Genomic DNA, 8,281 nt, shown 5'->3' with positions numbered 1-8,281 from the left:
ACCAGCAGTGCAAGAGGGTTCCCTTTTCTCCACACCCTCTCCAGCATTTATTGTTTCTAGATTTTTTGATGATGGCCATTCTGACTGGTATGAGATGATACCTCATTGTACTTCTGATTTGCATTTCTCTAATGATTAATGATGTTGAGCATTCTTTCATGTGTCTGTTGGCAGTCTGTATATCTTCTTTGGAGAAATGTCTATTTAGGCCTTCTGCCCATTTTTGGATTGGGTTGTTTGTTTTTTTTCATATTGAGCTGCATGAGCTTAAGCAGGCATTTTGATGAATTTTGACAAATAACCCAAACTCCTATCACAATATAGAATGTTGTCATCACCCCAGAAAAGTTTTCAAATTTTCCTTTCCAGTCCATTTTCACTTCATCCCTGCTTTCAGAGGTAACCACTATTCTGACTTTTTTCAACCATAAATTAATTTTTCTCTGCTTGTTCTAGGACTTTCTATGATTTGTTTATACACTATGTACTCTTTTGTGTGAGGCTTTTTTCACTCAGCATGTTTTTGACATTCATCCATGTCACTTTCTGTGCAAGGAACTTGCTACTTTGTAGTCCTAAGTAGTTCATTATATGAATATACTACACTTTATTTATTCTTCTATTGATCAACACTTGAGCTGTGTTTCCAGTTTTGGATTTTATGAATAAAGCTCTATGTACATTCTTGTAAAAGGCTTTGTGCAAACATACATGTTTGCATATAACTTGGGTAAATAGCTAGTAGTATGTTTCCTGGTTGCAGCATAAGTGTATCTTTTTTTTTAACATCTTGATAGGAGTATAATTGCTTTACAATGGTGTGTTAGTTTCTGCTGTATAACAAAGTGAATCAGCTATACCTATACATATATCCCCATATCCCCTCCCTCTTGCGTCTCCCTCCCACCCTCCCTATCCCACCCCTCTAGGTGGTCACGAAGCACTGAGCTGATCTCCCTGTGCTATGTGGCTGCTTCCCACTAGCTATCTGTTTTACATTTGGTAGTGTATATATGTCCATAGCACTCTCTCACTTTGTCCCAGCTTACCCTTCCCCCTCCCCATGTCCTCAAGTCCATTCTCTAGTAGGTCTGCGTCTTTATTTCCGTCCTGCCCCTAGGTTCTTCATAACCATTTTTTTTTTTTAGATTTCCATATATATGTGTTAGCATACGGTATTTGTTTTTCTCTTTCTGACTTACTTCACTCTTTCTGACAGACTCTAGGTCCATCCACCTCACTACAAATAACTCAATTTTGTTCCTTTTACTGGCTGAGTTATATTCCATTGTGTACATGTGCCACATCTTCTTTATCCATTCATCTGTTGATGGACACTTAGGTAGCTTCCATGTCCTGGCTATTGTAAATAGAGCTGCAATGAACATTGTGGTACATGACTCATTTTGACTTATGGTTTTCTCAGGTTATATGCCCAGTAGTGGGATTGCTGGGTCGTATGGTAGTTCTATTTTTAGTTTTTTAAGGAACTTCCATACTGTTCTCCATAGTGGCTGTATCACTTTACATTCCCACCGAAGGCTTAAGTAATTTTAAAGCATATTTTAAAAATAAAATTATCTGTTCCTTTACTATAAGCTTTCTCTGATACCAGAGATTCTGAAAAAAATCCTAGTGAAAAATTATCCAATGAAACAGCTCTGAAGACCATTGCCATTTAAATGTTAAGCATCTTACTAAATTAATTTTATTTAGGATTGGGATAATCTTTGAGGGAAAAAGTGAGATATTTATTATTTTTAGAAAATTCTAATGCCAAAACGTAGGCTGGTTATCTTGCAGAAAAAAACATACTACTCCCTGGTAAAAAGCTTGTTGGTACCAAAAGCCTCTGTCACCATTAAGAAATGACACTACGTATATGAGAAATTAAAGGAAAGCAGAAGAAAAATGTTAAGGTGATACTCGTAAATTCCAGTCTTAAAAAATTCCAACATTTCTAAAAGACTAGGTAGTTTTCAAAGTCATGCTAAAATTAGTAAATTTTGAATGGTTTCTGTTCTTCTACAGTACTTTAGTGATGGTTACATATGTAACAACACACACTTCTTTACATAATGCCACTGCTGTTACCTGGGTCCTTCTGTGTTTGCTCATACCTTCCTCTCTAGACAAAGAATTTTGGTTAAAGTTGGTATCCATGGAATTCTTACTTATATTTTTGCTAAATTTGGATAAATAATTATTATGTAAATAGACAATCAAAAACATTTTTTAAATATCAGTATTATAAAATCTATTAAATAACTTAAAGTGTGAGTTGATTTAATGAAAAAACAAAACATAGCCATACGAATATATTTACCAATAAAATTCTAGAGCAGTGGTTTCCACCAGGGGACATTTGGAAATATCTGGAGACATTTTTGGTTGTCAGAACTGATGAGGTGTTACTGCTGGCATCTAGTAGGCAGAGATCATGACCTTACTAAACATTCTACAGTGCACAAGACAGTTTCCCAACAACAAATAATTATTCAACCCAAAATGTTAATAGTGCCAGGGTTCAGAAACCTTCCTCTAGAGAAGCTTCCTATTCCAATGTGTAAAGGCCAACATATGTAGTTCATAGTAAAACTGCTATCACATAGCTTTGAACCATCTCTGGAGACTGTCTTGCTGCTTGTGGATGAATTCAAACTGTGGAGTGAAAATAAGATATAGTATACAATTTCTTTGGCCCAATCACAAGGAGGCCCGGTTTGTGATCCTGACCTTTGCCAGCACAATGAATCTTCCAGAACAAATAATTATGAACCAATATCTAGCTGACTGTGTCTTCCAAATATGTCCTTCCATTGCTATACTTAACAGCCAATTACAGCGTATTTTAGTGTCCTGACTCAAGTACTTAAAAGCCTTTGAGGATGGTGCCATCTGCTTGGTAGCCAGGAAGATAGTAACTCTCTCTGGGGATCCATGATGGCTATCTGGACATTTATAGGCATGCCACAAAGATCTGTGAGTTCTCCCACCAGGAGCCTAGGTCCCCTGGCCTGGTTACTGTAGCCAACTTAATGGAAGTTGTGGATGAGATGTTTTCATCTTCCTATATCACTGCCATAAAAATTCCTTGGTTCTGGAACAGGGCTTCCCTAGAGCTCTCATCACAGTGTTCTGTAGATCAGGATTGGAGGGAGCAGCATTTCAACAGATATACAATTAACATGTGGCTCTGTGCAGAATGGAGGGACTGCTGTACCCTACCATGTCGGGGACCATGGCTATGAGCTCATACCTGGGCTTCTGTCACCTCCTCCTTGTGAAGCCCAGCAGGAACAACCTGCTTCTTTGTGTGCAGCTGAACATCAGCCAGTATGACAAAGAAGAGTAAGCTTTTCAACAAGGAAAGACTGTGGCCTGCTGTTTTTAGAGAGCTTTCTTTCTTTTTACTAAGCACATGGAATTATTGTAGCAAGATATACTGAATGGAAATGAACATGTCATGTATTTTGAATTTTCCATTAAGTAATATGCCTTTTCTAGAAACGCAGTTAAATAGATAGCTCTCTATGATAACGTGCACTTTGTGCGGCCATAGTTAATCCTGCAGTCAACCCCTAAATCTGAATCTTCAGCCCCCACAATATCCATTTGTTCACCAAAGAACTATTCATTTAAACATTAGCCAGTACCGTGATCTTGGGAAAGTCAAGATCAGCTTTCTGGGTTTCAGTTTTAACACTTCTAAAGTGGGAAAAAGGAAGGAAACTAAAAATACTGGGATCATATTATATTACATTTTTTTTTCGCTTACCTCACTCTAATTCCTACAGCAAATGATAGTGATTTTTAAGCATATCTTAATACCTAGATTACAAACCCCCAAAGAACTGGAATTAACATCCTCTTATTTTTGCTCTCTTCAACATCCATCACACTGTTTGGCACAAATATGGTGAAGGCAAGTAAGCAACAACAAAAGCAATAACAAAATCACCTTACAATGAGACTGCCAGGATACTGGCATGATTTTGAAAAGCATACATACAAGGGTGTGGGGACGGGGAAAGTTGAGCCTATGGGAGAGGAAGCATGAAAATGCTCAAATCTGGAGCTTTTTTGGAACCCAAAAGGAATATAGCAAAGAATTAAATTCAAGATGGAAGTGAGAAAGTAAAGAGAAATGAAATGAAAAGTGGACCTTCCATCTGAGTCAGCCAAGTTTTGGTTAGGAGTGGACAGAGCATGACATGATGGCGCTAGCCTGGATTGACCTACACATTGCCGCAAATGTTTTGTTTCCTTATTTCAATGATCTACTTCCTTGAACCTATGCCTCTAATATTGGTTCCCATTCTTCACCCATTGTTTTTCCAAATCTGGATATATCTGTCAACCTTGAAAGTTTGTAATGGTCTACCTTTCACCCACTGCTCTATATGTGAGATCCCAGTCATTGTCATTGTCTCATCCTTACCATTATGCTGTCCAGATCTCTGCTGGAGTTATACACTAAATCCAGCTGTCTGCAGACACCTTAAATATAGCATATAAGAATACTGCACTATTCTTTCCTCCACCAGATTTTTATTTCCTTCTAGATTATTTTATATCTTACTTAGTTATACCACCATCCACCCAACCATTCCAGCTAGGTATCATTTTTAAATCTCTTTTTTCTCTCAACCCTGACATCAAATTCGTTATAATAGTCTGTCAGTTTTACCCTCTAAATATTTTTAGTAAGCTCCCTTCTATTCATTCTCATAACAACTTCAATATTTCAAGTTTAAATCTAACATCTCACTATTACAACTTCCTAAATCTGCTTGGGTGACTAATCAATATTCAGTAACCCCCACTAAAAATGTGGAAACCCTGTAAAAAGCCACCAACATTATTTAAAAAGCAATATTTCAAATAATTCAGCTGCTTAAAATGCTTCCATGGGTCCTAGTTACTTATAGTATGGATTCCAACATTTCTAAAAGACTTATACAAGGCTCTCTATGACCTGACCCTTTTTCTTATCACTGACCATTTCCCTGCCTCAAATTTCTGGCTTCAGTAACCCAGAATGGTACTTGTTTCCTTCATACACTGTGTAGTTTTGCTTTTCAAAGACTTTCCTTATAACATACTAATTGCCAAAAATATCTTCTGCTCAATCGCTACCTCACTTCTTTCCTGTCCCTATTCCTGCAGCCAATTCATACTCATACCAATGACTCAATATTCAATATTCATACTCATACCAATGACTCAATATTGAGGTTATTTCTTTCCTGAATTCCTCATCTTAAATGGTGTTACATTCTTCCTCTAGGTGCCCAATAATACTATGTGCACATTTCTATTAATCCATTTACTATATTGCTTTATTTTTTATGTTTTTATCTTCAGTGTTTATCACAATAAATTATAATTGCCACTCAATGCTTGTTGATTGTATAAAACATTGATAAATGAAAAAACAGAAAGAGAGAGAGAGAGAAAGAAAGAAAGGGGAAAAGAAAGAGAAAAAGGAAAGAAAAGAAAAGTCAGTTCTTTTGTAGGCTGTTATTGACATTTCAGTCTCTTCTTCATTTGTAAGGTCTCTTTTTCATTCTTGAATTCTACCATTTGGAGGAGGATGGAAGATATTCTAACAATGGATTGATATTTTGCTTTTTGTCCTGCAAATACCTCATGACTAGATATGCCGGATTTCCTCATCCACCAAACTAGATGGTCTGATACAAGCATTTTATATGGCAGTTCCCTCTCCAGTGTTAATAATTTTTATTCAAAGTGCCTGGTTCTAAGATCAGGACTTTCCCAACTATTACTTTTCTTTGGCCTCTTGGTTGAAAAGCAGTGCTCTTTATGGCAGGTGGATTTGCTTCTTAAATTTATTTCCAGCTATATTCCACTTTAACTTGCAAATTGGGCACCATGCTTGTAAACAGATTTTTCAAGTCCTCTCAGCTCCACAGCCAGGTCTTCTTTTATTCAGGAGTAATGCCGCAGCCCCCTGCGTCCACAGAGAGTGAAAGTTTAACGCTCAGGGCTTCTGTTTCATGTCCCAAGCTTCCTCTGTTACAAAATATGCAGTCTCACAGCTTATTTATTGCCAACCACATCCTTTATTATGAATTTTTCTATCTTCATAAACAAATATAAATATAAATAAAACAGCAGATAAAAAGAATGTAAAACAGCACGACAGAGATAATTTAAATGGAAAAAATGAAATAAGGAATTCTGAAAGTAGAAATGAGACATAAATATCATTTCTATATTTTGAAGAATCCAATTATACATTCTATTTTATACTAAATATATTATAATATACAATTATAAACCCACTTTAAATCCACAAAAGCAATACAATTTAAACAACAACGTTTGACAGTCTCTTTATATAGTATGTTTGCCCATCCTCAAGATTGCTTCGTATTTGACCAAAGAAAATGTATTTCTATCAACCATGAAAATTTCTTGTGTTCAGTCACTTCTCTGGAGATTCCATAGTCCAGTAACTACTTGAGAAATCTAAGAAATCAAGTTTCACTAACTGAAGAAACTATATTCTTTCTCCTTCTCTGGATTTCTGCTGCATAATTTCTATTAAACTTTTTTTTCAAGCCAGCTCTTATTTATCCATATTTCAAAGGACTGTAATATAACTCCGATAACTAAAGACCCTAAATATTACAAGCTCTTCTACTTTAAGCATTTTTTTAAAAAAAATTATTTACTTATTTTTATTGAAGTATAGTTGATTTACAATGTTATATTAATTTCAGGTGTACAGCAAAGTGATTCAGTTATATATACATATATATCTATTTTTTTCAGATTCTTTTCCCTCATAGGTTATTACAAAATATTGAATATAGTTCCCTGTGCTATACAGTAGGTTCTTGTTGGTTATCTGTTTTACATATAGTAGTGTGAATAGGTTAATTCCAAACTCCTAACTTATACTGTAAGTATTTTATAGCAATCTTTAGAAAGAAATTCATTGACTGTTTATTTTCACTTTTGACTAGTTAACAGTTCCACAGCAAAGGTAGAAGTAGCAATGAAAGTACCTCAAGATAAGAAACACAATAGGCTGTGAAAATTTCTTAAATTAGGTAATAGTGAACTCTACCACACTTAGTGTTCTTACTGAGCATCCAATTTTTGAGAATTGGAGGCAATCAGATATTCGTATACTCTTCTGATATGAAATTATATGTTTTTTACAACAGCCAAGAACTAAATCTTTTAGTTCACTTCACCACCTGGTCCCAATATTTATTGTTTCTGTGAAGAGTTACATTTTTCTTTCTCTCTAACCATAATAAAACCCACTCATACTCCAGAAGCCAATTTGGATCTCAACACCCGGAATGAAGGAAGTGGTCTCCTCTTACATAAAGCCTGCATCTCCCTATCATTTGCCATCCATCATCTATTAATGTAATTAATGTATGAGTATATATTCAGCACCTGCTATATATCAGGCAATGGATAGGAGACAGCAAACTTTTGCTGCAAAGGGCCAGATAGTAAATACTTTAAGCTCTGCAGGCCATATGATCTTTGTTACAGCTATTCAACTTTGTCCTTGTAGTATAAAATCAGCCAAAGATAACATGCAAATGAACGGGCGTGGCTTTCTTCCAATAAAATTTTATTAACAAAAACAGGTGGTGGGCTGGATTTGTCCAAGGGGAGGTAGTTTGCTGAGCCCTAGACAACATGATCGACACTTAATGGTATATAGTAAGCAAATACAATCATAGGAATCAAATAATAGGGAAATTTTTTAAGATGAGAAAAACGCAAAGCCTTTGGAAGTTGGTTGGAAGTCCTAGACATCTGGATAAGGGAGGCATCTGGAAAAGAGGGAGAGGGGGAGGGAAAGTAGTTGGTTAATTTATAAGAATATCACAGTTTTCTTCAAAATTTAAAATCAACATATCATATACTTTATTTTTTAAGAACAAAGTATTAAACATTCATTTTTGTTTTGGAAAAAATTAACCCCAACATATAATACAATATGTTATATAACAGAAATATTAAACAAAAAGTAGGACTTTTCAGAGAAAACCTCTCTCTTTACATATATTGACATATAACTTGGAAAAGTAACTGGCCATCTAAAATAGTTAAAAAATGGTAACTATGTGAGGTGAAGGATATGTTAACTAACCTTATTGTTGTAATCATTTCACAATATATAAATGTATCAAATCATCTCATTGTACACCTTAAACTTACACAATGTGTCAGTTATATCTCAATAAAGCTCAGGCAATATTTTCTGCATGAGAAAATATTT

At 35.4% G+C, this 8,281-nt stretch overlaps 1 pseudogene; it reads left to right on the top strand.

Moving 5' to 3' along the window:
• Positions 1 to 3,229: 3,229 nt before the first annotated feature.
• LOC137216714 (programmed cell death protein 7 pseudogene) overlaps positions 3,230 to 8,281 on the top strand; it is a 36,841-nt pseudogene continuing 31,789 nt past the window's right edge.

Source organism: Pseudorca crassidens, chromosome X (genome assembly GCF_039906515.1).
Source record: "Pseudorca crassidens isolate mPseCra1 chromosome X, mPseCra1.hap1, whole genome shotgun sequence".
Classification (NCBI taxonomy): domain Eukaryota; kingdom Metazoa; phylum Chordata; class Mammalia; order Artiodactyla; family Delphinidae; genus Pseudorca; species Pseudorca crassidens.
This window is presented reverse-complemented; position numbering and strand designations above follow the sequence as displayed.